At 35.5% G+C, this 18,801-nt stretch overlaps 1 protein-coding gene across 2 annotated transcripts in view; it reads right to left on the reverse strand.

The window, feature by feature from the left end:
* The window catches only part of LOC134851682 (phospholipid-transporting ATPase IF-like), a 69,556-nt gene that overhangs the window by 17,257 nt on the left and 33,498 nt on the right, over positions 1-18,801 (reverse strand). The window lies entirely within an intron of this gene.

An 18,801-nucleotide genomic window follows, 5' to 3' on the forward strand; every position in this document is an offset into this window, starting at 1 on the left:
GTGGAAAAATTGAAAATCTACCGTTTCCTCCTTTTAGCAAAAAACCATCAATTTTGGTTTTATTTAGACGGTTTTATTTTGTTTTTTATCAATTTTGGTTATTTTCATTAAAACAAGACACGTAACAAAAGTTTTTTTTGAAATTTTTTCTATAAAAATTGGAACGAAATTAAAATAGATTTTGTAGGGTATATAATCTGTAGATAACGTGTATTTAATCTGTAGAAAATCTGTATAAAATCTGTATATAATCTGTACAAAAAAATGCACATAAAAATGGCTTTTGGTAACTATCGAATCGATTAAAATAAGTAAAAATTGCAATCGATTGTAATCGATTTGATAGTAAAAAAAATCCATTATTTAGTGCATAAAATTAAACTAGTTTGCTGAACTGTAGATTTTACTGTCGATAACCGATTGCAATCTTAGTTTTGCCAATGCGGGTGACTTCCGTGAACGAAGAGACCTTTAAGACATGATCATCAACTTGTCTTGAATATCTGGCGACCACCTTCAAGGCCTCCTACAATCAACAGGACACGGGCTTACATACGAGACAAGGGGTTTTCTCTCTCCAATAGGAAAAGGGCCTACCTCCAACAATACACGGGCCTACATCCCAGGGCCTATAAACAACGGCCTACATATAACGGCCTACATACAACGATCTACATACAGGACAAGGGCTTACCTGCAACAGGATAAGGGATTACATACATATCAAAAGAGTTCATCTCAAACATCTCAAGTCCAAGATACTCAAGCGAGATACAATTTTTTAAAAACTTTTCAACCCTATAGTCAGACTGTCATTCAAAAAATCAAATCTCAAAGACAAAGCCCATTTCTACTAAAGTCTAAAGCCCATCATTTTCATGCTACAACCTTCGACAGAAATATTTGTTTCCACATACTAAACTCTGCTAGACTCTCGTAAGTTTTTGTAAACTAGTGAATCATAAGGGTAAAAAGCTAGCACATAACTAAAAAAAAAGTTTGTTGTGTTTGTGCTCGTCAGCCAAAACCCACCTTGTGCTTAAAGAATCAACAATTGTGCTAAACTGCTTTGTGAAGCCTTTATTAGCAAAAAGTTAAGGAATCTGCAACCTCCGACATGAAATGTTAATGTTCATTTGATCAGTTTAATTTTAATCCTCGGGGTACTAAAGTAGTACCTAAACACACAAAAAAAAAAGGTTCCCACTTATGCAAAAAAAAACTGTTAGCCAAAACCCGATAGCAAAAATTTTCTAGCCCAAAAATTTCTGCTTCTAATTTTCAAAAGCCCATTTTTGCCAAAACGTTTTCTTTAACCCATAACAAAAAAGGGTTTTACTAGCCATATCTACAAAAAGCTTTAAGAAAATGTTGAACGTCTCAAAATATTTTCACTCATTTAAACTCTTAAAGTGAACTCAAGTTGAACCCTTAAAAAACTTAAGAGTTTCACCGCTTAGTCCTTAACCTTAACTCAAAGTGCTCAAAACTGCGTGAGCTGTAGCTCACTTTATTTAATTAACCACCGGGTTAACCCTCTGGCTGGTTGACATCAACAAAAAATTAAACGTAGCTTTTGTAAAAATGCTGAGAAAGCTCAAAAAAACTCCATTAAGGAAAAACTTGCGACTGCTGCCATCCGAGCTCGTAAACTCTTAATACAACTTGTCTACTCTTTATATTACTTTTTTAATTGGCTTCAACGGAGCCAACCTTACAACAGCTTCTCAATCAATGGATACGCCGCTACAGTACTTTCGAGGAGCTTGAGTAAGAGGTAACGAGGCAAATAACCAATTCAAGCTAAATTGAGTATGTTAAACTCAGTTTCGAGGAGGTAAACACTTGTTCTGATCTGTTTGATACGCTGGCAGATGATTTTGTCACATTTACTACTCAGAAAGCACATGACTGCCTCGACACTGCTTCAACACTACGAAAACGAAAGTGCGACCTACGAATCATTATTAGGAAGTACGAAAAGGTCTAAACAAACGATGGTTCCGTTTCCGCAAGGTCAAATAGCCCAATCAGAGTACAAGGCACATCTGCAACAGCCAGTGTACCAGTAAGAAGCTCAAATCTTACAGAACACTTGGCCAACAGCGTCATCGTCACCACGGCTGCCGACTTTTCAACTTACACGTCCACCTACGGCTTGAGTACATTCGAACTAGATGCTCCTCATCGCTACAGTTTACTACCTCTACCGGGATCCAACAGAGCTTTAGATCAGAAAATCAAGGGTGTCATCGCTACCTCTACAACTGATTTGAGATCAGTCTCACTGACTGCAAACCCGTGTACTATCAATTTTTGCTCTCCTCTACGATACAACTTCTCGCCTCCACCAGTTTCCAACGAAAATCCCATTTGGAACGACAACTCAACATAAGAAGCCCAGACGTCAACTGGCAACAACCGATATAGTCCGCTAACAACTTCAATTGCGAATAGTTCTGCTACTACATTTGAACAGTTGGTTACCAACCACTTCAACGACCACTATGGATCTAACTCGCAATCACACGAACGACAACGCAACAGCCTTTTCGACAATGAACAAGGACAAACCATCAACCACGCTACCAGTCATCCGCTGCCATCAATTACAGTGTGAAAGGATTCAAATTACCAGATATAAAACTACAAAAGTTTGACGGCAACCCACTGGAGTGGAACAACTGGTTCGAACTCTTGCAGACTGCAATTGGCAACAACCAACGCCTAAGCCCGGTTGCAAAAATTACCTACTTGCCGTCATTATGCACTGATAGTGCTAAATTTTTAATAGAGAACTACACAACCAAATCTTCTCAGTATGAGCACGCAATACTTGAATTAGTGCGTAAATACGTTAACCCAGAATATGTGGTGTCAGCGCTCATCAGGGAACTTGAAAAGTTCGACAAATTGATACTAAGCGAACCACAAGGCTTTATCAGATATGCTGCTTTCCTACGGAAACTAATCCACAACTCCGAACTCAACGGCTATACCGTTGATCTAAGTTCTAGTAACCTGGCCCGACTTGCTCGCTCAAAACTCCCAGTATGTCTACTGATGAAGAGGGAAGAACACTGCGTGCTTCACAGCCTAGAGTACGCTACACTCAAAAACTTGACGCAGAACCTCAATAACTACTCGCGAGCACGCAAAAACCTGGATATGGAACCATCAAATCGAAACCAAGCGGGACGAAATTGCCAACCTATCAAGCAGCAGCAATCCGACAGCCGACCCAAACAATCTACTTCTATGTCCAGGCAAAACTACGACAAATCATCAGTTACATCGACAAGACCGACAACTTTGAAATGTCCAATAGATAACCAAGTTCACTATATTGGAAAATGTTTGGATTTTTTGAAACTTCTCGTAGATCAACGGGCAGAAGTGGTGAAGCAACATAAACTGTGCTTCAACTGCTTAGGCCAACACAGATTTAGTGAATGCACATCGTCTTAGCGATGTTTCATCAACAACTGTGGAAGTAAACACCATTCAACTCTACAAGTCGACAAAAAACCGTTTCAAACCCACAACAAAAAATCAAACAACATGCAGCTTGGCATTACAGTAACCAAGTCCTCAAAACAAGCTAAGGATCCAATCGAAAATATGAACAACATCAGAAATCAGTTACAATTTAAGCAGGTAAAGCTGTTTAACAATGGCATCAAACAAGATTGCTACGCCATACTCAACAACTGCAACAGCTGCTCATACATCCTCAGCAAGACAGCTGAAACATTTCAGTGTAAACCAAGCCAACAAATACAGCTTAGCGTACGAGGTGTTTTCAGTGAGGACAAATTGTCTTCCTCTCTGGTCCGGCTTAGTATTGGACAACACATTGCTACTAAGCCTATTTTCTCTCTACAATTAGTCTGCTCAATTGAATCTTTGAGTTTTGACGCCATCGACGCAAACAACTTAAACGTGCTCACTCTACAATCACCTTCGACATGTCATTTTTCCTGGTCTAGGCGACAAAACAGTTCAAGTTTTGCTTGGCGTAGATGCTTTCTGGAATATTGCGGAGCGTGATATCAGGAAGGGTTCTACAGGCCCCCCATACGCTATCAAAAATCTACTAGGTTGGACGATCACTGGCCCACTCAATCGGAAATCTAATCGTTCCGTATCAAGTTCACATTCAACTAACTTCATTGACTTAAATGATCAAGAAGACGCTAATCTCACTGAATTAAGGGAAAAGTTGTGGAAGGTGGAAGGATCAGGCATCAGGAAGATAAAAAAGCTACTTACTCTGATAAAAGCAAACGACAAGTAAGATTTATGGAAAAAAGCATTGAGCACAAAGAAGATCGCTACAAAATAAATCTAATCTGCTGAGAGAAATTGTCGACGAATTTTCCGGTAGCTAAAGCTCAACTGCAATCGCTACAAGAACGGCTCAGAAAGGACTCTGAAATTATGGAACTTTATGAAAAATCGCTTACTACTGAACTGGAAAATAACTACGTCAAGCTCGTTACTTTCCAGTACCCACAGCCGGAATTACTTTGATACCTCCCACATTACCCTGTAAGTAATCCAAACAATCCCGGGTAGGTACGCAGAGTGGCCAACGCTGCCTCAAAGTACAAAGACGTCTCGTTGAACTCTTGCCTTGAAACTGGACTTGCTCTCATGAACAACATGTTTGGACATCTACTACAACTCCGGGAAAAATCTGGGGCTGTATCGGCAGATACTGAAGACATGTTTTTGCAATTAAAGATTAAAATCAATATGCGCTTGGCTTCCTCTGGCCTATTAAAAATGGTATCAAACAATACCAATTCACGCGACTTATCTTTGGTGCGAAATGCTCACCATCCATTGCCATCTTTGGGCTTTATCAAACAGCTGTCAATTACTGCGTTACTAAACCCAATTTTGCTCAACTGCTTCAAAAAAGCTTTTACATGGATGACTTTGTTCACTCCTTTAACACGACAAGCGAGGCTAGAATATACGCAACTAAAATCCTCCCTTAGACAGGGATGATTCAACCTAACTAAGGTCTAACACTAATGACGCTATCTACTCCATTGATGGAGGCGAAGTTTCTAGTGATGCTACAGTGTATCAGGTCCTGGGGGTCGAATGGGACACAACTGACGATACGATATTCGTGCAAGCAACAACCAAGGTAACTAATACTACATCATCTACACTCTAAACCATTCTCTCTACAGTAGCAAGGGTTTTTGACCCTCAGGTATCCTAGCGCCGTTTGTCATAAAACTAAAAATTCTACTGCAAAACCTTTGGAAGTCTTGTATCTCATGGGACGAAACTGTGCCCGTTGACTTTGTTGCGATAATTGACAAATGGGTCGACCAATGTAAACAAGTCCCCCCTGTAAGGATGCCGCGCTTACTTGGACCACAGCTGTCACCTAGTCATATACAGCTTCGTGTTATCTGCTACGCAATGGCTACGTGTATCTACTTCCGAACTGCATGTAGCTCAGGCATACAGGCTACTTTTTTGATAGGCAGAAAAAAGGTAGCACCATTGAACCAAAGAGCATTCCGAAACTAGAATTACAAGCAGTTCTTATGGATGCTCGGCTGTGCAAGCTGTCTACTGATGAAATGCGAACAAAGCACCACTCCACTCACTTTTGCACAAATAGCACTACTGTTTTGTCCTAGATCCCATCAGTTAGTAAACTGAAAACTTACTGCTCTGAAAGAGTTGGTGAAATACTTACTTTAAGCGAAGCCGAACAATGGAAACACATCCCTGGTTGACTCAACCCAGCAGACTATGCTAAACGGGGAATTGAACTTAAAGGCTTAGCAAAGCTCTAGTTGGGTGCATCACAATGTCTACTCAACTTCTTGGGGGATCAACGAAACAATGGAACGAAGTAATGCTACAACGGTTAGTCCCCCAACTACACTCCTAATCGATTCTTCCCGGTTTTGAAACTGATTCCGATTAGTTCGGGTCACCGCTCGGGTTATAGTTTTTGTCGATACATTGAAGGAAAACGGTAAACGTTCTGCCACTATGGAAGACCTAGAAAAAACTAAGTTCCTCCTTATCAACAATAACAGCAAGAAACCTTTGATGACGCCTACAATCAACTACGAACCAAGCAGCAAAGTGACAACAAAGACAAACTGCAACAGTTGTCACCTTTTATCGACAACGATTTTGTTTGCGCGCGAGGACGGCTACGAAACTCGCCTGTACCGGACACAACAAAGCATCCAATAACTCTTAACGCAAAGGACCCCATTGTGCGCATGATGATCGAGAGTGCTCATTGCCGCTGCATGCATCACGGCACTGAATACATTTGCAACTACCTGCAACAAAGTTTTGTCATCATTGGGCTCCAAAAAGCACTCAGACAGATAAGACATAACAGTTTTCTCTGCAGATTCCAAGGCAAAGGGCTACATCCACTCGTGGCCGACTTGTCGCCAACTCGTTTCGACGATCCGTCTGACGATCGATTCCTGTTCAAAAATACAGGAATTGACTACATCGGGCCATTCTACATCGCATTAAAGGATACAACTGGAAAAGCTATATTTGCTTCTTCACATGCCTCTCTACTCGTGCGGTTCAACTGGAATGGACAAACAACCTTACTACGAACAACTGCATAACGGCAGTTAGACGTTTCATTGCTAGGAGAGGCACAACTAAGCTTTTAGTATCTGACCACGCTACTTACTTCGTTGGCGCCCGTAAACAACTACGCTCAGAATCAATTAACTTTAACGAAACCATCCTAAATGAAACGCTACAAACCCACAATGTCGAATGGCGCCTAAATCCTCCGGCTGCTCCCCATTTTAACGGTGTGTGGGACCGAATCGTCTGAATGATAAATCGAGCATTCTTACTAAATCTCGGCACTGATCGACTATCAAGAGATCTATTTGCTACTATCGTAGCCGAGAGCGAAGCAAACCTCAACTCACGTCCGCTAACGCATGTCAGTACTGAGCTTGACGACGACCTCTTGTCAAAAATGACTTCGTGTGGATACTCCAGGACTTTACACCACGAGGCATCTGGCCACTGGGTCGAGTGCTAGAAGTGTTTACCGGCTCGGATAGTATCGCGCGCTCGTAATAACTGAAAACAGCCCTAGGTACTTTCACGAGACCAGGGGCGAAATTTTCCCTCGTTACACCGAAAAAAAAAGATTTAAGACCACTTTAATTGCACTACTACAACAAAAAAACTGGGCTCAACCTCTTCCTGTTTGCTTCTAAATAGCATGTCCTTCCCCGTGGATATTCATGACATGAAATGGTCTCACAATAATTCTCACAAAATGCTGTAAAATCATTTAAAATTGGCATGACTTGTTGCAAACTAATTAGTAACAAATTTGACTTCCGTGAACAAAGAGACCTTTAAGACATAAAATCATCAACTTGTCTTAAGTAAATAGTATAAAAAGCTGATTTGAATGGCCAGCGTAAGGACTCACGTCTGTTGTTTGGAGGTGCATTTTAAATCAGATTGAACCTTGAAGGTTCTTATAGGCCAGTTTTTGTGATGAGAATCGGAATCATAGAAACCGTCAAAGATTTCTTTACTATGATTTTCAATCATGAAACGAAATATTTACTCATAAGAAGCTTCAACGAATCTTTGATAAAAAAATATTCGCCCAGAAAAAATTATCGTGCAGGTAGACGTCTCTTAGCTTATGAACAGAACTGTCCAATTTTGTTAAAAGACATTGCAATATCTTTTAAAAAAAGTTTGAGGCTAGTTTAACTATCCTATTTATAACAATTCTTACTTGCTGACTCAATTATTTTTTTTAAATTGTTTTTGCTACAAATCGTCTTTGTGTTTTTTTTCTCTGTCAATTAGGTCATTTAGTAGATGCTTATTTTTCCTCCGATGTTATGAGTTTGTTGACATCTATACTTCAATGTTCTTTTCTTACAAAATTTGTTTTTTTTTACAATTTCGTGTGTATGAAGAGATTTTTTGTTTGTTATTTCAATTTTTTCCATTGATTTCTTTCCTGGTGGTTATTCTCTTTAAAAAATAATTGTTCTTTTTGCTGGAAAACTATAACTGTTTTTGAGATGCAACCATAGATCAGTATTCCCTGTTGCTAAAATGGTTGTTCATAACTTATGTACATTCATCTGAGTTGTTCAACCGACAACAGGTTTCTAATTTGGCAGTGAAATTAATCATTTTGTGCAACGATCTTTGTTGTTTCGGAAACTAAACATTGGTCAGTTTGGACACCTTAATATCTTTAAAGTACATTATTTCAACACTCCCTCTTGAACCTTGCTGGATGACTTTGATTTGTTTGAGCTGGTTACGAAAATTCTGTTGCCCTGGTGATTATTATCCAATCATTAATCATACGTAGCGGATTGGTTAACTCAAAAAGCGCAGACGACAGCTCTAGGGAACTGAAAACGTGACTTGCCATTCAAAGACGCCAAAAAAGGAAAGGTTGTTTAGCGTCAGAGAAATTTGCAGTCTAAGGCAGAATGAGTGCAGAAAAGGTTTCTTCGATCTTGCAGATTACTCTAGATGTGTCGATTTAGCCTCCAAGTCCAGGCAGAGAGTCTTTTTTTTCGCTTTCAGTCCGCGAAACAGCAAACACAACAAGAGTTCATAATAAATAGCGCTAACCTATCTCAACTCTGTTTTTTTTCTTTGTCGAGCAGAAAACCGGCTATTGTATAGGCTTTCTAGAGGTAGAAAAACATATTATTGATTTCTTAATTAGTAGATCTCCGGAAATTCGCGGATGTGGCCAGGTGCCTGAATAGCAAATAACAAATAAAAAACAGCAATAAATTCCGAGAGAGAAAGAGAGAGAGAGAGAGAGAGAGAGAGAGATGTGATTATGGTTAGGATTTCGGTAGAAATATCTAATTTTCCGGTATTGCCTCAGCCAGGCAACTAAAAATATTTGTTATAAAACTAAATGAAGTTGGTAATAATGTATCCAAAAAAAAATGGGATAAACTTGTACTGAAAGTATGAGATGCATTGTATATATAGAAAAAAAATGAGCTGTCTTGACCGTTCTGAAGCCAGATTTATTTGAGCTGTTTCAGTGTTTTTTTTTCAGAGGTTTTATTCATGGTTTGCTTGTCTTTTGTGTGGTTACCGTGCCTGCAAAAGAAAATGGTCAAACAGATTCAAAACGTATTGCGCGCTTTAGAGTCATTGTGATCTGGTCTTAAAACGTTTGTGGTATACTCCTATATTCATTAATTTTCATTCACTCTTTCAGCTGAAGTTTTTGCTCTGTTTCAATATCTGTAAGCATTTTTGAAGTCACAATTGTTCATTGATGAGTATGTATTGGCGCCAAATACGCCTTTGGTAAAATTTTAGAGTCTGTCAAAAAATGTATACCTCAAAACAGTATAAAGGGGTGATCGTATAATAGAAATATTATAACAGTATAAAATATATTCTGGGTGGTAAACCTGCTGCGAACTTTTACATTCTTTTAATATGGGAAACTTGACACTCAATTAAAATTACCAAGTGATTACTGACTATGTTGGAAATTGATCAACACATTCTCACTGGAAAACTAAAACAATTAGAAATAATATTGGATAACAAACTTTAAAAAATTGAGTTCATCCCGCATCTAAAAAAAGCGAAAAAAATAATTAAAATATATTTGAAAATTGAATTATTTACCAGCTACATATACAACGCCAAAAGCAATATATTATGCCTGGAGGGAGATCCTAAAGAGCAGTACTGCTCATCGAGTAGGATATCCTGGAGAGTAAAGAGAAGACACCCAGCATCAACTCAACAAACAAAATAAATTAAGGGCTGAAATTAAAAAACAGTTTATAGAGGTCTTGATTGTATTTTAGGTAAATTTGAAAAAACTGTTTAGAGAGTCTCAAATAACTAACTTCTGACATTTCATGTATATTAACAGGTATCAAGTCATTTTGCTTTAAATAGTTGAAAGCCTGCACAATTCTAACTGTAAGCGATCTCTGTTTAGCGTTAGTAGAAAATTTTGCCACTTTAATTAAGCCTTTCGCTTTGCTCCTGGTACATGGTCCACTTTTTTGGGAGTAAATCTGACACAGAAAACCATTTTTTCTGTCCGATCGCAATTCCATTAACAAGTACTTAAACATCTCAAAAAAAGTATAATTCAAAAACAGTAAGCAATTTGTTTTCGTCCATAATTTCTTTAATTGATTCATATCTACGTTTAAAAAAAATGCTCTCAAGATTCTTTTTTGTAGTTTCATTATCTCGGTAAGGTGAGATTGGGATGTAGTGCCGTATATTAAAATTCCATAAGTGATTGTAGGATTTACATATGCTTTGTAGAAGCGAAGCATCTGCTGTTTAGAAAAAACATACCTAGCTTTCCAGACAATGCCACAAAATTTAGTTAACTTTTTGCACACATTTTCAGTATGAAATTTGAAAAAAGTTTCTTATCAACAAAAATGCCTAAATATTTACACACATTTGTAATTTGAACTGTAGTACCAAAAGCAAAGTAATCTTTTGAAAAGTTTTACCAAATTTCATTATTTGAGTTTTATCAGGATTGACACAAAGTCCATTCGTTTTGAACCATCTATCCACTTTATTTAACGAACTATCAAAGCTATCGCAACAATTTTTTTCTGCATTGCATATTGTAGTATCATCAGCAAATACAACAACCTCAGATCCTTCAGCAATTTTCGGAAGATCATTCATATATATTAAAAACAAAAACTGACCTAAAACTGACCCTTGTGGTACTCCACATGACATAGAGCGACAAGAAAATATTTTATTATCAAATTGAACAAATTGAAACCGGTTTGCAAAGTAATTTTTCAAAAGACAAAAAATCCGGCCTCTAAAGCCGTATTTTTCCAATTTTGCCAAAACAAGATCATGATTTATTTTATCAAATGCTTTTTTGAGATCAACGAGGCATGATTGACCAACCAATTTATTGTCCCATCCCCCTCTAATAAAATTCGGTGAATTCGATTAATGCGTCCACGCATGACGTTTTTTTATGAAATCCAAATTGTTTTTCACAAAGCATCTCTCTCTGTTAGCAAAGTTATACATTCTATTGAATATTATCCTTTCGAAATTGCTGAGTGAACTGAGTAAACTAATAGGTCTATAATTTTCCAAAAATTCTTTTGAACTTCCCTTGAAAAGGGGAATAACTTTTGCAACTTTTAAGCCTTGAGGTAAATAACCACTCTCAACACATTGGTTGAAAAGGCTGCAAATTCTTAGAGAAATTACAGGGAGCGATAAATTTATAATTTTGTTATTTAGGCCATCATGACCATTTGAACCTTTATTTTTCAACATATATATAGCATTTTCAATTTCCTTGTGGGTAATTTCATAAAAAACCATTGATTTTTCGATGCGATCTACATAACCCAACGCTTGTTTGTAATCAAATTCATGATTTCTCAGTTTCTCGCCAATTGAGGCAAAAAATTCATTAAAAACATCAGCAGCAAAAAAAACTCGTGTTTTTGGAGTTTACTTTGCAAAATTCTTTGAAGGCCTGGAACAGCGTTTTCGCATTTCTACCATTTCCAACTTTTTTGTCGTAATAAACTCTCTTTTCATTTTTCATTACCTTGGTTGCAAAACTTCTAGCTTGAGAATATTTTAGTTTATTCAGATTTTATTCAGTAAGATTTTGTTCAGTAGGATTTTGTACCCACTTACTGAAAAACCGATCGCGGTTTTTGAGGATCTTTTTGCTTGAATTGGTAACCCATGACTGTTTTTGTGATTTCGATTTTTCTAAAAGAGCAAAACGATCAACTGATGAAACTATGGATTCAACTAACAGACATAATTTCTCATTGGGATCACTAAGCTTTTAAAACTTTGACAATTTGTTTTCTAAAAGGAACAAATACTTATAAATATTATCGTCACGGTAAAGATTTTTAAGATTTCTATTGCAGTAATCTTGCTTTTCTTGCGGATCAACATTCACGTAACCTGATATAATTACGGAAAAATGATCAGAAATAGTTGAATCCAGTGTTTTTACGTTGGCGTCAAAATTAGCAATTAAAGGATCAATTCATTTACTCGATCTTGGATCTCTATTCAAAATATGAGCACCACAGCTTTTAATTAGATTAATATAAGATTTGGTAATTGGCTTGCAATCTAAAGTGTCGATATTAAAATCTCCACAAACAAGAAAAATAGTTTTCAAAGCTTTTAAGTACAGAAGGTAATTCTCAAAGTGATTCAAAAAAACCTCATTTTTGCTCTGTGGGGGTTTATAGACAACGGAAATATTAGTCTTGACTGATTTATACACGATAGATATGTTGATGCATTCGAAATTAACCTCTACACTCTTTAACTGAAAATTCACATCGTCGCGCACATAAAATGCACATCCCCCACCTCGTTAATATTTCCGGTGTTTAGAAATTAAAGGATGGTAGCCATCAAGATGATAGAGATTCAGATAATCATTATCACACAGCCAGGTTTCGCATAGCGCAATAATCAAAGGTTTTTGTTCTAACTGATTAATATCTATAACGAGGTTGTCATGATGGCATCTGAGGGACCTTATATTTGAAAAATACAAAAAAACTGTCTTTTAAGTCGCCCATATGACGTTCTTCTACATTTCTTTCCATTTCAAAAAAATAGGACTTCAGTCAGGTTGATTGAATTTATTTGTTAGCTTCTTCTGTTACTGTTTTTTCTATATTGAGCGCTTCTGATTATCTTTCAATATTTAATTTCTTCGAAGCCTGATTATCAAGATTCAATATTTCTGGCGATAAATTCCTCTGTGACCATCTCCTCGAAATACCAGGAGTTGAATTGGTATTTAGTTGAGCACCAGTATGGCGCCCAGTAATGAAGGTTTTTTGAACTGCTTGAGGATAGTTGTGAGGTCTTGGCCGGTTTTGACTGATCTGTTTTTTGGCTGCAATTTTAGCTAGTTGTTCCACGCCAGCAAGACTAGTTACACTTTGGGAATAAAATGAGCCATTTGGTCGTTTGCAAAAAACTTTCACTTGGCAGTTATGAGTCGTTGTAATAAGATTCATGTTATCGCATTTCCTTTTAATTTCCATATCTGATTTCGGCAGCCGTTCATTTATGAATAAACCTTTTCCCTGAATGCCCTTCTGTTCAGATAACATACGCCTCCTTCCGAAAATCTCATCTTTGTCCAATAATAGACAAAATTCAAAATGATTGGAACATTCTTACCAGAATCCTTGCGCGTCGGAAGAGGATGACATGCCTTGATAGCTCCCGGTGATAATACATAGCCACCAAAGTAATGGTAAACTAGGTTGCACATGTCAGAAATCAGGTTGGGGGAGTATGGGTTGATATCAAAATTTGAAAAAATTAAGCAATCTTTGCTCGAATATCTTTCCTGAAAATTTACTCGCTTTTCGAGACCAAAAACATTGTTTTTTAAGTCAATTATTTCCTGGGTTCTTTCATTTAAAACATTTTCAAGAGAATCAACTCTTGCCAAAAGGCTAGTGATAATAGGAATCATTAATTTAGGGTCAATAATGGAATCTGGGCGAAGATTTTTCAATAAATCAACGTAGTTTTTTGGATTATTTTCGGCCATTTTGATGGTGAAGGTCAAATATTTCAAGCAGTAAATCCGAATCAAAAAGCGCAACAATAAGGGCAACTAATCTCTAGCATTCATTTCTATGTTCTTGATTTTCGATATCCAAAGTGTCATCAAAACAATAGATTCCCATGTTGCATTCAGACAGCAAATGGAATAAAAACTGAGGTCCAACGTGTCCAACATTTTTGAGGTCCAAAGTGTCATCAAAACAATAGATTCCCATGTTGCATTCAGGCAACAAATGGAATAAAAACTGATTATAATATATTGTTCTTATAAAATTTTAAATCTTTTATAATCCATTTAAAATCAATAAAATGTATTTTTTCCAATTAATTTTTGTTTTGCGTCGTGCAAAAGTTTGCAAAACCTACAGAGCTGATTCAAATTATCCGCACAAAACGAACAAAACTTGAATTTTCAAACGCGTTTTTCTCGCATTGGGTTAAAATTAGACAAAAAGTGAAGAGAACAATAGTTGCTTAGAACTTCACCAGAATTAATATGGTGCCATTTTTTCTCCGAAAATCTCAACAAAAATTTTAACCCAAAAATGGGTCATTTTGGCTTTTTTCAATTAATCAAGAATCACGCTATAACTACTTTGTTAATTGATATGAAAATTTTATCACAGGAAGCCTCTTACGCAGTTCAACAAAGTTTAAGAAGGGTTAAATCTCCAAAAACCAGTATAAATGAAAAAAATTTCACTTGATAGTCAATAAATGTGATTTTTACTATATAAAAACCAGAATCTCTGTTTTAAAAAAAAATTTTAAACAATTTGCGCAATTTTTTGGAAATTTAACCCTTCTTAAACTTTGCTGAAATGCGTAAAAGGCTTCCTGTGATATAATTTTCATATCAATTAACAAAGTAGTTTCAGCGTAATTCTTGATTAATTGAAAAAAGCCAAAATGACCCATTTTTGGGGTATAATTTTTGTTGAGAATTTCGGAGAAAAATGGCACCATATTAATTCTGGTGAAGTTCTAAGCAACTTTTGTCCTCTTCACTTTTTGTCTAATCTTAACCCAATTTGAGAAAAACGCGTTTGAAAATTCAAGTTTTGTTCGTTTCGTCCGGATAATTTAAATCAGCACTGTGCTTCATTTATCAAACTTCATATGTAGAGCAGCTTTTTGAGATTGAGTCATTACTTGAATGAGAAAAAAGTATGTCTAACTACGGCTATCGATGAGACATTCACAACTGATCCTTTTGCGAACATATGGAATGCATTTTGTGTCAGTAAGACAACCGTACGCTCATTGTTTTTCATCAAATTGACAACAAAGAACTCGAGAGCTCTCTTGGAGACCTCCCCTGGGATTGAAATTTCTAACTTGATTGAAGTTTCGAAAGTTATTGATGAAACTTAAGAAAAGTTGTTTTTAGAAACCCGCCTCTATAATCAACCTCGGTAAAACATTGATTAAATTACATCGAGATAGCGCTTCAATCAGTAAAAAGCTAGTTAACTAATGTACTGGTATAAATGTAAAATTGGTTGCAAGGATGCGCTGTTTCATTGAGACTTCCGGCGGGCTGTTTAACGAACTTCTTTTGTAATTCTTTTAGTAATGTTTAATTTCGAGGCGAGATGCAAAAATAACATGTATTATAACATTAATGTGTTATAGATTATTGATTAAATAGTTTTATAACATGTTTCTGTGGATTTTGAAAGCAAGCGAGCACTCTTTTGTGCTCTGTTATTAAACCAAACTTGGCGTTGTAATTACGTTTTTCTTATGCGATACCTAAACTTTTAAGAATGTTTTAAAGCAAAACTATCAAAGAGTTCATAGCAGATGTAAGAATCTTTTTTTTTCCTTAAACGATTCGCTTAGGGTTAATTTCAGTTTTGTAACAAATTTTCTTACGCAGATCCTTCTGTCTATCTTTCTCTCTGTCTCATCTTCGTTCGCTCTCTCTCTCTCTCTCTCTCTCTCTCTCTCTTTCTTTTTCTCTCTTAGTTTTGTGACGCAAAAACAAATCAAAGTACTTCGAATTTTAGGGCCTTACAATTTATTTGTGTAAAACTGAAGATTTACACAAAATTATCACAACAGCGCATTTGAAGATTATTTACGTAGCATGGTTATTTAATTTTTAGGGAAAAGTAATCTCTAGAAACAACAATTGTATGAGTTTTGAGAAAGTTAATCAAAGTTATTAGAGAGGTGAAGCAGAGTTATCAGCTTTTGCGCTACAACACAAAGATAGCTACACAATCAAAAATGCCATACAACCATTCAGTCGAAAATAGATAATTGGAAAAAAATCAAAGAATACCTATCAAAACTTTTAATGCTTAAAGTTTTTGCACGTATGTGTCCCAGAAAAAAATTTAAGAAACAACTCTAACCACAAACTAGCATTCGGCTTAAATAGCAGTAGTTAAGCCAAAAACACTTACATAGATAACAAATGAAATGAGGAAAAAATATTGGCAGGAAATATTGAGCCAGAAAAAGTTGAAACTCGAAATTTTCACAATCACACGCATAAATTTGTTTTTGCCTTCGAATAAACCGAAAAAAAAACCAAAAACACAAGAATAGCTCGTTGATGTGCAAGATGCACAGAATGGTCCGACCATTTTCTTAAAAATAAATTATTTTTTAAATTAGTGTCATATCAAAAGCTGTCAAGAAAAACAAAAAAAAATCATTGAAAATCCAAAAAAAAAAATTCTTAAGTTTGCAAAGCATTTTTGCAGTTCTTTCTTTAAGAATTCTAGAAGCTTTTAATCTCAAATACGCGGTAAGTTTTTCAAAATTATTATTACCAAAGTAAAATTAAAATTACTTGGCTATCTTTCTATAAAAACCCTTTCTCGCTCGAAATTGAACTGAAACTCGAAAACTGACCTTTTTCCCGACACTGGACATTTTGAAATTCTTTCGAAGCAGCAGGGCTGAAAAAGCTTTAATATGATATATCACTCGACGTTTGAATTGGAATTAGATTATATTGGTGTATGATTGAAATTCAAAAAACGAACATTTTTGAAAACGTTCGATTCTTTTTTGATATTTTTTTTGTTTTAAAAAAATTCTGCCCCAAAGGCAGCCAAAAATTTTAAAGCTTTGGCCTGATACAATTAGTATGTGTTGATTCTAAATTCGTTTACTTAGCATTATTTTTTATAGCTCTGTACAAGAGAGCCAGTCCGTGTAATATAGCAATAAGTTCTCATCAACAACATTTTGAGAGCAAAAAAAAATGGTAATTAGCTCCTTCGTTTCATTTGATTTAATTTATCTGAAGTTTGTTCAAAAAACTAGTGTCTGAAGTATATGTCGGGGCAAAATCGTCCGGCGGGGGGGAGAGGTCCCCTGTGTATTAACATTGGCTATAGAGTATCCGGTCATCTCCCTATGTATTAACATAGGGAAAAGATTTCCCAATATATTAAGATAAGGAATAGGTTTCTCAATGTGTTAAGATAAGGAATAGATTTCCAATGAATTATGATAGGGTATGGTAAGGTTTCAGTGTGATTGTAGGAGAATGGTAAGATAAACGGTTGAAGAAATACTTTTTCGCAAAAATCTCGTCACGCGTTATGTAATTGGTTTAATACGTGTGCAATGATGTTTTTTAGTTCATGGTAAGTCAATGTTAAGACGTTCAAAACTTGAAATTTTGATTTTAAAAAAATGAAACTTTTTTCAAAAAACTTCAAAACACGATAAGATTTGATATAATTTGATTTAACAACTATTTTAATAGATGAATTCAAAACAGTACTCAATCTAGCTGAAACTACACTGAAACTACTGAAATTACAAAAAAAAGCAAAGTTTCCGGAAAAAATAGCAAAAATTTCAAGTTTTTCGGAAAAAATAGCAGAAATTTCAAGTTTTTAGAAAGAATTGCAGAAATCTCAAGGTTTTGACTAGTTTTTTGTTGCTTCTAATCTAATTGAAAAACTATAAAACGTGTAGAGTACAGAATTAAGCTCAAATTGATTTTTAATTGGCATCAAGTTGAGACAGTGATACAATACTTTGAATGAAAATACGGATATGATAAAGTTTGAAATATGATAAAGTTTACCCTAGCATTGAAGTAATTGAGGTAAATAGCAAAACAGCATTGAGGTAAATAAATTTTACCCTAATTTGGGCTAAAAAGTAGTTTATATAATGCTCTGAACATATAAAGCTCATATTAAGTGATTCAAAATTGAAACTTCCGATTTCTCGGGAAAATTGGGTAAATAACCGTTAATTTTGAGAAAAAAAAACTGAAAATTATCCAAAATTTTTCATTTTTAACTTTTATTTCTGTAAGTAACTGGTTTTTTGTCCAGTTCAAGGAAAATTCATCTGAAAATTTCAGTTCAAATGAACGATACGAGCAATATTTATTAAAATTTCTAGATCAAATTCCATGATTCAACTCCTCCTCAGTTTTTACTCAATACTTAACCCACATATTACATCATCTGAGATTTTTTTTCACGTTAATAATAAAAATAGATTTGGAATCATTGAGGAAAGATGAACATTTTGCTGCTAAAATGGACTAAAAGTGGCGTAAAATTTTGTTAAAGTATATTAGATTGGATGAAATTCAACAAAATCTTCTTCAAAATTGATGATTATTTCACTGTTGCTTCGACAACAAAATTTTCGTGATTTTTTTGTAGAAATGTTTTATATTTTAAGGTTATTTTTGCTCTCTGCTTGTCACAAGTTTTCGCTTTTGAACTCACTTTGCAAGAAAAATTAGTCAGAACAGTGGAATTTAGGAGAAATTAGTATCAATTGAACGAACGTTTTGCTGGCAGAGATAAAATTAGGGATCATTAACTATCACTTTTTTTGCAAAATAGTCATTAAATCGCTTTTTAATCTTGATTTTTATGCTTTTTAATCTAAGTGAGAAAAAATTGGTGCTATTTAAAGCATTGAAAACTACATGTAAGAATTGAGAATACAAAGCTGTAATTTTACGTTGGGCTTTTAGAACAAATTAAGAGCAATTCTTTTGTTTATAATCTGAAAACCTTCGGAATTAGAAATACGCAAGTGATAACAAAACTCCTAACAAATAAAAATTGAGTTTCTATCTCAAATTATTGTTTTCTCAGTTTTTGTTTCATCTACTATCTTCCAAATTAACCCAATCTGAAAAAATTTTACTTC

This window comes from Symsagittifera roscoffensis, chromosome 7 (assembly GCF_963678635.1).
Source record: "Symsagittifera roscoffensis chromosome 7, txSymRosc1.1, whole genome shotgun sequence".
In the NCBI taxonomy this organism is placed as follows: Eukaryota; Metazoa; Xenacoelomorpha; order Acoela; family Convolutidae; genus Symsagittifera; species Symsagittifera roscoffensis.